Below are 14488 nucleotides of genomic sequence, written 5' to 3' on the forward strand. Positions count from 1 at the left end.
CATCACAAGGAGCTTATCAGAATGAGAAAGCAGGCAGACATCTGTAAAGATATCTCTCGGGCTTATGGACATGGTCGTTCAAAGCAGTGGTTCTCAACCTGTGGCCTACGACCCCTATGGGGTTCGCTGGCCCTTTTACACAGGTCGCCTAAGTCCATGTGCAAGTCAGATATTTTCAGTATGATTAATAACAGCAGCAAAACTACAGGTATGAATAGCAATGAAAATAATCTTATGGTTGGGAGTCACCACAACATGAAGAACTGTATTAAGGGGTTGCAGCATCAAGAAAGGTTGAGACGCACTGATTTAAAGCAATGCTTCTTATGCTTTTTAAAATTCAGGTGCTTTTTTTTTTTTTCAAATGCAATCTTGCAGGTATCTATTCATTTACCTAATAATTTTCTAGAGTGCTTACTATTGGCCATTAAGTGCACTACTATTGTAATTAATAAAGTGGATTTTCCCCCCATGCACAGGAAATGTGTTGTGGACGCAAATGATGAGATGTGAAAGCACTAAGAAACAATTGTTTTAAAAGTGTTAAGAAATAAACAGGGCAATGGGTAGAAGGGGGTCTCTGTAGGAAAGGAGATCCAGAAAGGATTCTCTGAGGCAGTTGTGAGGCAGGTGAGACCTGAAGGGTCAGAAGAGGGCACACAATCGTGCAATTGGATCAGAAAGATGGATACAGGACACGAGATGAACTAAACATCCTCGGGCTGGAACATGAAAATATGGAGCAGTGATACCTTAATGGCCATGAGACGTATTGGGAAATAACAAAGACCTGAGATTTACCTACAAAGACAATCTGTTCCATGGTCTGTACTCTCCCTGCAGACATCTGCACGCGTCTGACCTGCCATGGAGACAGGGAGTGACTAGGACCTGTCCAGCAGCTTTCACTAAAATCTGGAGACATCTGAAACAGAAGTCAAAGTTCCTATCAGGGCTCTGTCACTTCCTAGGGGACAGCCTGCACCTGTAAGTCAACAAATGGAGCCTAAGGCCGCACTCCCCCGTGCGCTGTGGCTGTTGCCCCATCCAGGGAATATTGCAAAAACCAGCAATTACTTGCCACATCCCTCACATTATCCACCATTACCATAAATCAAGGCTTTCCATTTGTAATTTATGTTTTAGCATTTAAAGAATACCTTGCTAGTTATTTTAAATACATAAATCAAGTCAAAAACCCGTCATAAAATATTAGAGATGTCATAAGACCTCTGATTTATTTAATAATGTGTTATATTTCTTGATCTCAATTTATTTCAAATTTTTAGGAAGAAAAATGGTTCTCTGCCTTATCTTGTTCTTGTTTTTATTCCTTCATTTGGGAGATTACATCTCAGCTCAAAACCATTTTTAATAATAAGATATGCATTTTTTTAAGATATGCAATTTTTAACTGTTGATATTTTTAAAAGAATAGAAATGATTAAGATTAATTCATGTAGCTTTTGATATACTCAAATAATAGATTAGTCTAAGCAGTACTATGATTCATATTGGATAGTCAAGGTTTTATATTTTAACTTCATTCAAATAGAGAAAAATGTATTCTCTTGTTTGCTTAAAAGCCAGAACTGCTACTCAATAGGAAGAAGCGAGTATAAACTCGACACTGCTTGGGATCTCACAGCTTACAAATTACAAATATTAACACGGAAAGACTATTAGATATACTTTGATATGATATAACAAAGATAAAATATGTCCCTGGGCCACATAAGAATTATTTCCAGAGGCAGAACTTCACACCAAGGTAAGAACTCAATTCATGAAGCAGATATAATTATTCCTGTAATTACATTTGGGAGGAAGAGGCAGGAGGACCACGAGTTTACAGTCATCCTGGGTAATTACCAGCCAACATGGGTTGCAGAGAAGATCTTACCTCAAACAAAGCAGAAAAACTCTTTGTTAAAGGAAGATATTGAAAAGGACAAAATCTTAATAAGAAAATAGAAAAATGAGATTATCTCCTCTTCTAAGGACTGTGCCTGTGCTATGTCTCAACTTAGAGAGATTCACAGTTTTAGGAACTTATAGTTTCCATATACTGGGGCTGAGAATCATAGTTCATGACTGATCTTAGGGAGAACTGCTAACATTATTCACTTATATTTAATTTCTGCCCTTGCTACAATATATGTGTGAATGTGTGTGTGTGTGTGTGTGTGTGCGAATGTGAGTGTATGTGTTGAGAGTGACAGAGAACTCAGAGAAAAATCACATAATTCAGATCCTTTTTGTGCATTTTAGAATGGACAGCAATACAATTCATTCTCTAGTATGATGTTCTAAGGCCTTAAATGATGACTTTTAGAATTTACACAAAGAATAGTATTGTGACAATGGTAAACTAAGATTCATTACAAAATGAAACTACAGTCCATGACAGAAAGGTTAGAAATGCAAATGAAAATTAGTTTAACCATTCCTACATTAAATGTTCATTATTCCTATAAAATTACTAAATTTACCAAAAAGGAATTGGTGGTGAGGGATAAAACAGGTTAGGAGCTAAATATCCATTCGACATAGAAAAACAAACAAGCAAACAAAGCCAGCAACTCAAAGGCTTCAGTTCCACCAAGAATAAAATAAAAATATAAAGGAGCCTGGCAGTCTAATAACTCAGTATGCTTGCACCTTGGGCTTTTCTACCACTAAGAAATATAGAACAAAAACATTTAAAGACTCTTTAAAACCACTGTAGTTTTCTGTATCAACCTAAGCAACATCCTCTTTTCAATTTCACTTTTCTCTTTATTGTTCCAAATTTAAAACAACAACAAACAAACAAACAAAAAACCCCACCAACACCATGATGCTGGTCTCTCCTCTCCTCCCATTTGCAGTAGTACATCAACACTGCACACACACATGTTCTCTGAATTCCTATCACTCCTGCACACACACTACCTACAATCATCATAAAAACTTTAGAGGATTCTCAAAGCAGAGATTATCAGCGTACCATAAGGCCAATGAAGGAATACTGGAAAAAGATGTAACTTACCAGTATCAATCCAAACACTTGTAGATATTTTAAAGTAAAGAGAATTGCTTTTCAGGTCTAATGAGCCATCTGGAGATGGGGAATGGGAGGGGGGCAGAAAAGGAGGGAAGAAGGAAGGAAGAAAGGGAGGGAGAAGGGAGAGAGGCATTGTCAGTAATAGTGAAAATATAGCAAAGCCATTTCTTTTTTTTTTCTTTCCAATTCTTTTATTCTTTATTTTTAATTATACTTTATTTACTTTGTATCCCCCCTCTAGTTCCCTCCCTCCTCCCCTCCCAATCTCTCCCCTCTCCAAGTCCACTGGTAGGGGAGGGTTTCTTTTTCTTCCTTCTCTTCCTAATCTGTTAGGTCTCATCAGGAGTGGCTGCATTGTCTTCCTCTGTTGCCTGGTAAGGCTACTCCCCCCTCAGGGGGAGGTGATCAAAGAGCTAGCCATTGAGTTCATGTCAGAAGCAGTCCCTTTTCCCATTACTATGGAACCCACTTGGACACTGAACTGCCATGGCTATATTTGTGCAGGGGTTCTAGGTTATCTCCATGCATGGTACTGGTTGGAGTATGAGTCTCAGGAAAGACCCCTGTGCTCAAATTTTTTGGTTCTGTTGCTCTCCTTGTGGACCTCCTATCCTCTCCAGCTCTTACTATTATTTCCCACTTCTTTTATAAGATTCCCTGCATTCTGCCCAAGTTTGGCCATAAGTCTCAACATCTGCTTTGATAGTCTGCAGGGCACAGCCTTTCAGAGGCCCTCTGTGGGAGGCTCCTAACTTGTTTCCTGTTTTCTTCTTCTGGTGTCCATCCTCTTTGCCTTTCTGAATGGGGATTGAGCATTTTAGCCAGAGTCCTCCCTCTTGATTAGTTTCTTTAGGTAAACAGATTTTAGTAGGTTTATCCTATATTATATGTCTATATGAGTGAGTATATACTGTGTGTGTCTTTCTGCTTCTGGGACAGCTCACTCAGGATGATCCTTTCCAGATCCCACCATTTACCTGCAAATTTCATGATTTCCTTGTTTTTCATTGCTGAGTAATATTCCATTGTGTAGATGTACCACAATTTCTGTATCCATTCTTCAGCTGAGGGGCATCTGGGTTGTTTCCAGCTTCTGGCTATTACAAATAAAGCTGCTACAAACATGGTTGAGCAAATGTCCTTATTGTGTACTTGAGCCTCTTTTGGATATATGCCTAGGAGTGGTATAGCTGGATCTTGAGGAAGTGCTATTCCTTGTTGTCTGAGAAAGCGCCAGATTGATTTCCAGAGTGGTTGTACCAGTTTACATTCTCACCAGCAGTGGAGGAGGGTTCCCCTTTCTCCACAACCTCTCCAGCATGTGTTGTCACTTGAGGTTTTGATCTTGGCCATTCTGATGGGTGTAAGGTGAAATCTCAGAGTCGTTTTGATTTGCATTTCCCTGATGACAAAGCCATTTCTTAAGAGAAATAAAGAAAAACGGTTATCATTCAAGCTTAAGTTGGGCAAATATTTAGGGTCCAAAAATAACTGTAAACTAAGACACTGGGTAAGAAAGTTTAATAGTAACCAACCTCTTCTGCATTTCAGATCCTCTGCTTCTATGACTAACCTACTGTGATGCTGCCTATACTGCACAATAAACAAAGCAAATGAGCAATCAGATGATAAAGAAAGAAGAAACGATATAGTTACAGTTCAAAGTTATATTCAATGTCTCCAGTTCCCAGCCTGTCCCGTGGGATAAAAGAATTTGGTTCCCAGTGAAAAGCCACCCTGTTAAATAAAGCACTTCATAGCTGTTCTTTCTCTGAAGCTTGTATCATGAGTCGTCTCCACTTGTGTTCCTCTTAACACTCTCCGCACTCAACACTGACGCTTATTCTGGGGATACATATAACCAGGTGTCTTGTTTTAGGGGAATAAAGAAGAAAAGCATGTGCTTCAGTTAAATGTGCTGAGAACAATGCTAAGCTTAACCCTAGCTTGAAAAAAGTTTACCTAGTCTTTCTAAAAAAGTGAGCTATAATCGTATTAAACCCATCATATTTCGCTAGAATTTAAACAAAGACAGTGGGTAGGAAAGTTATAGAGCACCTGGAGGAGACAGTCAGTGTGAAGACGCCGAGACGCCGCCCAGGAACACTTCCTGTCTAACAAGCTGATGGGATTAAATGTCTGTGAATGGGGTGGCAGACACCTGCAGTCTCAGCACCCCTGAGGCTGAGACAAGGTAAAGTCCTGGGGCGTGGGAGTCTCTGTGTGTTATTTCCCCTTCAGAATGATACATGTTAACAACATAATGACCACCTGCAGGGTGTGGGCCGCACTTGGACCTGAATTCACACAAACCAACTGTAATAAGTTATCCATTGCTATCATGAAAATTTAAACTTGGACTTCAGATGTCAGTTACAAAGCTTTGGATGACCTTCGAGAAGACCTTTAAGCATTAAAAAGTGGATCCAGAAGTATTTAGTTGTTAATGATAAGACACTTGAAAATTTCTTTAATAGTCTCAAGAATAAAGGGAGATTAGTTAAAACAATGTGTGAAAAATGTTGGTTGTTAGTTGAATAGGAACAGATACAAAGGAGTTCTCTGAAAATTAAAAATTTTCTGTGAAAGCCAACATATTGCCCTCTATCTTCAAAGGGCACATATATATTATAATTTATCTCAGCACGAAACGAAAACATTCTAAATGCTCTGCAGTAGCAACAAAAATTAAACCTACATAATTATGATAAACCAATCTGATGAAAATTACTTAATAATTCAAATGACAATATGAAAGACTAAACAAAAATGCTGTAGAGTCAGCATGTTAGAATGAGGACTGAAAGCACGTTATTCTAGGAGTTTGTGTTTGTGTGAACGCGAACAAATCGTATAGAATAACAAGACAATGAAGAGGCAAGTGTAAAGATGGCGGTGGCATGTTTGTCACATGGCAATATGATATTGTCTCTGGGACAACATGCTGATGTGAACAAAACAACAAGGAACTGACTAAGTGCAAAGGCTGGCATGTATCTTGCTACACTGGACACCGCATCGGGTCTGATCTTGGACAATCTGGACAAGTTGTTTAGGCCATCCGAGGATGCTTCCTCCTCTTTAAAGCCAAGGCAGCCACCTTTTGGGAACAGTGCTAACACTTGGCGATGGTGTGAGAAAATGCCTGGAGCAGCACAGACACACGATATGCATTCGAAGAGCACTACTCAGCACTACTGTCATATTAAAGGTGGATGCGGGCCACGAGAGCAGGGACGGGGCAACATAATCCTGTGGCGAAATGGCCTCAGACTTTACATCGACAGAGAGTGGAATTAGGGCAAAAGGCTTTCAAAGTTCTGGTAGACCAGTCGCTGGTAAAGGGTGGCAGGAGAGGGGCCGAGAATTCTGAGTGGTGACACAGTGAACACCAGGAGCGTTGGAGAGGTGAGCAAGGACCCCTGGGGAGGAATGGGAACACCATCCTATGTTCACAGCTCTCTGCAGCATAAGGCAAACTCTAGAGGACTGAGGAGAGAGAGAAATAAATATGAAGGGAAAAAGCAAAGGAAAAGTACCCAGAGACCCCCAAGCTGAAACAGAGTACAGGGCTGCACAAGACCTTTAGAAGGGGCTATCAGTATTCGGCTTTTTGTGCTAAAAAAGAGGAAGATTAAACCATGAAAAGGGTTTCAAAGCTTGGATGGTCTGGAATTCATGTAAGATTACCTCTTCTTGTCTATTTAATGAAATGAAGGGGGGGAGGTCTAAAAGACTAAGTCCCAGAACTAGGGCCAGGTCCTATGACAAAGCTGTAGCTACAACAGTGGAACCTGTGCACTCGTGAGACTTCACTGTTCTCTGCCATCATGACTGTCCCCATTCCCTTTTCATCACCCAGCCAAGGCATGGGCTCACATTTATGAAACATAAGCAACTTTCTGTGTCTTGAGACACACTAGAAAATTCAAGCACTTCCTTTTTTCACATCAAAAGCTCCCTCTGACTTCAAATCCTTTTGCTGCATGCTAACCAAAGAGAACATTGTTCAGCAAATGTCTCATTAGTGCCTACCATGTGTCAGATATACAAAAACAAACAGAGCCATCAAGGAGCCTATGTACACTTAGGTAGAGCACATCTGCAAATCCACGGGACCCAGTAAATGCATTTTGTACAAAGTGTCTTAAAAACAAAGAGAATAGAACTCAACTAGCCTCAGCAGTGAGAGGGGGAAGAGAAAATACTCCCTTAGAGCTGAGGCTGGAGAAGACCCTGAGGAAAACTGCTGACCAACAGACAGGCAGAGGAAGGCGCCCCTGAGCACTGATTTACATTCTTCTCTGCTGCGTGCTTGCCTGTGCCTATTAGACTATTCAAATATTAACAGGGTCCTGGTACCTGCCGTTATTAATTTTGGAGAGGAACAGAGGCAAACTGAGCCTTGGTATTGATAGATGTGTAGAATATGTTAATCGTAATGCTCATTAGTCAGCTAAGTTACTATCTTTTCAGATGGTCTTTCTCCACTGATCATTTTTTTATAGTTAGCCATTTCTCATCTCCAATGAAACATACTTGTTCCTTAGAGAAGGGAAGGACGGGGAGAATGAACATGTCCAACTTTCATATATATTATATATACATAAATGTGTGTATACATACTGTGTATATACCTTTAATAGATATGTATATGTACACTTTTCATATATATATACATAAAAATCTATGTATGTATTTTAATACTGCATGTTATTGGATAATTGTGCTGTATCACATAATAACAAAATTTTCTGAAATTTATCTAAAGTCATTAAATGAGATGATTTAAAATAACATGATAAGAATATTCCCCTCCTTTTATTTTTAATTTATTTTTTATTGTATTGTGACCTAGGGTAAAGCTAGCAAGGTTCATCACTGCTACCATCACTGCTTAGCACAAGTCCTTCCAGTGATGGTAGCAGCATCCCGTACCTGGGGCTCAAAAGGGTCCCCCCTCACACTCCTCCCCCCCCCCCCAGAGTGAGTTTTTAGCACACCTGTGGCCTCAGTCCAAAGCTTTGGGGAATTATTAACCTACTGGTATTAATGGCTCTTAAAAAACCCTGATTCAGATATTCTGAGAGACCAAACAGATCTAAGCCATATCCAAAAACAAAACCAAGATACCATGTACCATGACACATGAGAAAACTGAAGTCAAAAGTTCAATGTCTTCCCTGAAATGAGAAGCAAAAACTGACACACCAAGAAGGTTGCGCCATCTCTGATTTCTGAAACTTGAAGGGGGCCACCTTTACACATTTGGGGGTACGCAAAAATCAGGCCTTTCTCTCGGAGTACGGAACTCAAATATCATTGAAAATAAAATTAAAAAGTATCTTTTTGTCACCAAAAATCTTCAGCCCAAATCTACAGGAGGGAGAAACTACATGCAGTTCTGGGGAAGTCATCACACCACACGTTTCCACAGACATTGATTCTTTTTCTTGTCATTTCTGAGAGGTCAGGACCTGAGGGCAGGGGGGGTGGCTTAGCTGAATGAGTGCTGGCCTAGCACGCGGGGAGCCCTAAGTTTGATCTCTAGCACCACGTAACCCGGGTGTGGTGGTGCATGCTTGTAACCCTCACACTCTGTGCTGGAGGCAGGAGCTCAAGGTCACCCTCAGCTACACACTAAGTCTGAGGCCAGCCTGAGTGGACGAGACCTTGCTGCAAAAAATACCACCACAAAACCTTAGGGCTTCATATACCCAAAAATGGTACGTATGAGGCAAAGTCCTCAGTTATACAGGCGGGCGCTTCACACCCAACTGCAGCACAGGTGGGCTGTGCCATAGCTCAGTCCATTCTAAAGAACTGGGATGACCAGTGATCAGGCCACGCCTTAGCTAGCTTGTTAACTCCTTGCCATAGCACCCGGGCCTTCCAGGGGATGACTCTGGGGATGAGATGTGTCAGAAAATGAGGCTGGCTGCAGTATCACCATCATTGTATACAAAACACTAGTTAATGTGGCTTCAGGCAGAAACAGAAATGTTTTCAGTCGGGAAGATGAAATGGTCTCCATCACATTTTGTCTAAGACGCCTCCTATAAATCAGAGCAGTGATACATCTATTTTAAACATGGTTAGCATTGCTTGTCACAGCCCAGACTCAGACAATAACAACTTAAAATAACAATAGGCTTCTTTGATTCTTCCCTGTAAGCCTCAAAGAAGTAAAATGAAAAGTGGGGGAGGCCTTTTCAACTTCCAATATTGTGTAATTCATGTTTAAATTGATAATCTAGATTTCATCTTCTGACCTTGAAGAGACTCACTATTTCAATTGTAAAATGCAAATCTCAACCCATCTCCCCAAAGCATTCAGTAATGAATTATATGGAAATAAACATACAAAACAGAACGCTTAGTAAGCGGGGTTATAATTAATCCCTGATTCTCCACAAATTCCTCTATGCCTTCTATTCTAGTCATTCAAAACCTCTGAAACTCAGTCCTTTTGCACCGGTAGTAATATAATAGAAATTATAATCAGAATATAATGGAAAATTTCTTAGGTAGATTAAGTTGCCCCTCTGTGTTAATTTAATTCCAAATTCTAATTGGTCCATGTTACTGTGCAGAAAGTAATAACATGGCAGAGAGAATAACAAAACATACACTAGACTGATGACACCAATAACCACCCTGAAAGTTGCTATTTTTCCTTTTAATTGTTAACACAAACACTTTCTCTTATGTCTGATTTCCCTCTGCAAGACTAACGTGGGTGTACCAGGGATGAGTAAGTACAGGCACCAGGGTGGGTGCGGATGAGGATGAGAGACACTCGGGGCTGCTGACACTCCCAGGCTACTGGTACTGTTCCATCATGGACTGAACTGATGCTCTTCACGGCTCCCTTTTTCTGAACACAGTGGTTGTGTTTCAACCTTACTGCTTTGTCAAAATAGTACAACTGGGTAGCACTGTGAAAAAACAATGACCCGCCCCCAAATTCATTCATTGAAGTCATAACCCCTATTGTGGTGATATTTGAGATGAAACCTTGTAATAGGCACTGATATAGTAACAGTAATTGGCCCCTCCTAGTGAGATTGTAACTGGAAAAAGAAACGCACCAAAGATCTGATGTTCTCTCTCTTTGGGCACACACAAAGAAAGTTGTGGAAGCACATAGTAAGATGGCTGCTGACTAAAAGCCAAGAATAGAACCCTCCACAGAGCCTGGCCATGCCAGCATCCTGATCTGGGACTTCAGCCTTTGCTACTGCCAGAAAATAATTCCCATTAGTTAAGACACATTGTTATGGCAACCCAAACCAGATAGATGGAGAGACACACTTTTGAGAAAGGTTGTTTCCACAGAAGATGGAGCAGTCCTGTTACTGGCAGTCTCTGTCTAAACAGGTGTTTCCAGATGCTTGGGATCTTGTTCAGCAAGATGAAGAATCAGAGACAAATTAAGGAAAGCAGCAGGGGTTTGATTCCAAAGGAAAGTTTAAGGACAGGCCAAATATGCTGCAAGAAAATGCAGTCTGAGCAGGCTTGCACCTTAAGCGCCTGGTCACTGCCTAGTATTTCTTTTGTGAGTCTAGGGGAAGAACAGCTGGTCGCCAGGGGCAGAGTATGAGTGATCTTCTGTTTTTGACTGATAGGCTTGGGTTATGCAAGCCTTTGTTCACTACACATCTTTACCATGACGTATGTGATGGTACATACATGCATCAATCACATGCATGCTAATCATGAACAGGTATAAGATGATAAAGGCCACTCTGAGGGCATAGTTTACCTTACTGTGCATGCACCTACAACTAGTTCCTGCGGGACCAGCCCATTGCCTGCAGTTCCTGGAGAAGTTTCGGGATATGTGTGATGTGAAAAGGACATCAATTAAAACCAAAGGGGCCACCTATACCCAACCCCTATCAACCTTCTCAACTCCTTCTCCTGGACCTGCAGAAAAGGAGCCCCTGGCAGTAATCAGGTTCTTCCAGCATCTTTAGGTTAGAGTTTGCTACTCCTCCATATTACATATAACTGTGACTGTCACTCAGCTCCTGGAGAAAATTCTTTGCTGCTTGCGTTTTTCATTAGTCTTTGAAGATTGCTCAAAGACCCTGGAAACACTGAGTCCAAATAGAGATTATGGGTGAGGTAGAACTGTGTGTGTGTGTGTGTTTATTTTCCAACAGATAAAAATCACATCTTTTTCATTTTATTTCTCTAGTTTTTCCTTTTCCTAAGAGCTCACTGTGGGAGGACTCTAAAAGGTGAGAGTATATAGTTGTTCTAGAGTTAAACATGAATGTATCTGGTCAAAGAACAAAGATTTGGGTAATCCCAAAGTCTGTGTTCTTAAGGGGTTAATGGTTTTATGAAGTTTCATCTATAGTAAGCAAAAAACAAAGAATGTTATAAATCAAGGCCTAAACACATGTGGACACTGACAAGCATATTTCAGCAAGAGAGGGAGATTTCTATTATAGCACTGAGATACGTCTGATGAACTCTTGCCTTTTAGTTGCTGAAGCATTATGTAGTAGATTATAAGGCAGGGCCAAAAGGAGGGCTGTGGTTCCCTCGGAGACACGTGCACCTCTCAGGGCAGATCACCCACAGTTCACGGGTCAGGACTGGAGTGACCCTCTTTCTGGGCTTCTCTAGCTCCCCTGTAAATGGAGGAGACTTGGTAGAGGCTGTAGAGGCTGCCAGGTTGCTGTGTGCCTTCTCAGAAAAGGGATGTTTGTGTAGCTCAAGCCAAGCAGCATCTCAGGTTGCTAAGTTTTCCCTACATTTGCCTGCCTCAGTTCTAAGCGCAACAGATGGCTGTTTCATCTCATCCACACTCAGATTTATGCAAATTTCATTTAACACTGTTTTCCCAGTGCCTGGGGTTACCACCCTCAGAGCAGAAAAAAAGTGAGCAGAGCCCTTGTCAGAAGATGGATATGGCAGTTCAATTTCTGCATATAATAGCTTTTAATTGCAGCAGATTCGGAGGCAACCAGGCCTTGTAGCAGTTGAGGGCACCAACTCCAGAGCAAACTCTCAGCTGAACATATGTTTATTGGAGCACCTCTGTATCTGGCTCTCCCATGTCTCACAGCCTACACTTTCTCTATGCCTCAGTAACACCTGGAAAGGTGAAAGGACTTACATGGAAGGATCAGTGGCCTCCAATACAGAGTAACTTAGAAGCCAAAGAAAACTGCTACATCCCACCCTGTAAGCCAGGTTTTTTCAGCTGTGATTCTGACAAATTCAATGCTTTCTACTGGAATCCAATACATTAGGGCTTATGGAGTACTAGGATGCACAGCTAGGTTTACCAGCTGGCTATGGTCAAAGTGAATATGACCTTGAAGAAAAGGTTCTGGTCACCTAACCATTCTCTGCTGTTTAAAAAGAAGAAGAAGAAAATGTCAATTTCATGCAGGCAAAGATTAAGATAGAAACGAAAGCTCTGCTGCAGACTGAAATATTTATTTGTTTTTTAATAAAATTGATTTGGATCAATTTGAGATAACTACTGGGAATATACACATTTTCCTTTCAGGTATGTCACTTGTTTTTGTTTCTGATATGGTCTCAAAAGGAACATTGCTGGTGTTTTTCTGTGTGACACTGTAGTTCTAGAAGAGTTAAAAATGAGAAACTACCTGCTTAATCTGCCAGAAAACACATGAGAGGAGCAATCAGCTCTGGAAAGAGTTGCTGGGAATGAGTATGCCTGGCTGCTTTAGGCCATGCTGTTTGTCAGTCTTTCAAAATTCAAGTCATTACCAGATGCTGATCTTCTATAATATTGTGATATTTTATCTGATTACACTTACCTGATTGTGCCTTATCTGCTATTTGCCTTCCCATTCTTCCATGTATATTAAATGCAGGTGCTTTTATTATTCTGAGAGCTAGAGAGTGTTGACTGCTCTGAATATAAATGGGGATATTATATCATTAACTTGCTCTGAAAGCAGGGCCATTCGCTGTGTAAATCACATGCAAGGTACCTGCTGGAGACACAATAAACCATAATGTCTTGAGAAAGAAAGCAATGCGGAATGGATAAGGAGATAAAAATTTAAGGCATTGTTAAAGAAGGGTAATCTTCAAAATCCTATTTGGTTCTTTCAAACTAGCATTTGTTGATAATATAACCTTTATATTAGAAACTCTTTTAAGTTAGGGGAAAAAAATCTTCTGGAAAGACATCACAACATGGGACACTATCACCAGTGGAAATGGCACAAAAAAACAACTAGTTATAGTCCATGGTTTATCTGAGTGAGGAGGACATTTCAGATGCACCAGTCTAATCTTTTGGAGGAATGTTCTTTGATTCGGCAAATAGACGCTTACCCTAGTTGGTTGTGTTGCCTGGACAACATGAACGATGGACAAATGGTGCCAGCATTTTCAGAGATAAAAAGGTGAAAATCTTAGAATCTGGCGGCAAATTTCGAAGGAAGCAATATGCAGAGAACGGAGGCAGAACTGTGACGGTGTGGCTCCCAACACTCCGAGGTGATATGCTCTGCTAAGCTCCCACAGCATCAGCCTTGCCAAAAGTGAAGCCACAGTCGCTTAGCTTTCACGAAATCTATTTTCAGGACAAATGTTACGCGAGAGTCTAAATGAAGCACTACCCTCTGCTGAACAGAACATCCGCTGGCCTGCTCACTCAACAGTGCCATACCCTCTCCTTATGCCGCAGATGGCAGACACACCTCCCGCGTCAGTTACCATTCTCACTGCTGCGACGAAGGGCTACGTAAGGGCTGGGAGTGCAGCTCACTGTTGGCCCGGGCTGAATTCTCAAAATCGCAAAATACAACAACAAAAAGCTGAAAAGTGACTCAGTGGGGGGTTCATTTTGCGTTACAGTAGGATGGTGTAGTTTATCATGTGGGAAGGACAGTAGTGGAAGTGCTCCTCAGTTGTGGGTCCTCCCCTTCCCATTCTAGGATGAGACGGGAAATAGAGCAAGAGATGCTGTGCTCAACTTGCTTTCTCCTTTCTTCCGTCTTTATTTCAGGGCCCTTCAGGTAGGTCTCCCCACTCAGTTCTACCTCTCTGGAAACACCCGTCTAAATCATATCTGGAGGGCTGATTCCACATGATTTTAAAACCAACTGTACTGACAACCAGGATCAGCCATGATGCTTCGCAGGGACGCAGGCTGCAATCTTAGCCTGAAGGAGTGTGGCCAGTCACGTTATTCCAGATCTAGAAGTGTAGAGAGGACAAGTATGAGGGCCACTGGGACCATGAGGAGGTTCCATGTGAGAAGCGACTCCTTGTGCTAGTGCTGGCCATTATCTAGAAATGCGCAGTCCATAACCTTACCCGAATCATCGTGTGTTAACGCAAGCCAAAGCTGCCTTTTATAAGAAGAACCTTTCATATTCCTAAACTACATGATGGAGGGCAAAATGGAACTATGGAAGACAGTGTGGCTTCTCAACA

At 41.2% G+C, this 14488-nt stretch overlaps 1 protein-coding gene across 1 annotated transcript in view; it reads right to left on the minus strand.

The window, feature by feature from the left end:
- Caap1 (caspase activity and apoptosis inhibitor 1) overlaps window positions 1-14488 on the minus strand; it is a 95221-nt gene that overhangs the window by 4170 nt on the left and 76563 nt on the right. The window contains exons 6-8 of the transcript XR_009585155.1: window positions 4024-4466; window positions 3032-3100; window positions 806-925 (exon numbers count right to left, since the gene is read on the minus strand). The gene's annotated coding sequence lies outside the window, so the exon portion shown is untranslated. The remainder of the gene's footprint in view (window positions 1-805; window positions 926-3031; window positions 3101-4023; window positions 4467-14488) is intronic.

The sequence above is a fragment of the Meriones unguiculatus genome, chromosome 12, assembly GCF_030254825.1.
Source record: "Meriones unguiculatus strain TT.TT164.6M chromosome 12, Bangor_MerUng_6.1, whole genome shotgun sequence".
Lineage (NCBI taxonomy): Eukaryota > Metazoa > Chordata > Mammalia > Rodentia > Muridae > Meriones > Meriones unguiculatus.